Consider the following 334-nt stretch of genomic DNA (forward strand, 5'->3'; position numbering starts at 1 on the left):
ATTCTGAAGTGTTCACCCGATGTTACTTTTCTGGGAAATAGTTCGCGCAAAATCGTCCCAGTACTTTAGTACTATGCATTTAGTTCTGGAACTAAAGCGGTGCGAAAGGCCCTAATGATATACTGTAATAGTTTTCCTAAATATTTTGAATTATATTTTATTTTTATATTTTCTGTTTCCATTTTAATTTGAGATGGTTTTAGTAATTGTGTTGTTTTTGTCATTTTAATATTTTTTTATATTTCATTTTTATTTATTAGGTTTAAAGGGGTCATCCGATGCTACATGCACTTTTACAAGTTGTTTGAACTGAAATGTGTGTTGGCAGTGTGTG

This window comes from Sinocyclocheilus anshuiensis, unplaced genomic scaffold (assembly GCF_001515605.1).
Source record: "Sinocyclocheilus anshuiensis isolate Anshui unplaced genomic scaffold, SAMN03320099.WGS_v1.1 scaffold665, whole genome shotgun sequence".
In the NCBI taxonomy this organism is placed as follows: domain Eukaryota; kingdom Metazoa; phylum Chordata; class Actinopteri; order Cypriniformes; family Cyprinidae; genus Sinocyclocheilus; species Sinocyclocheilus anshuiensis.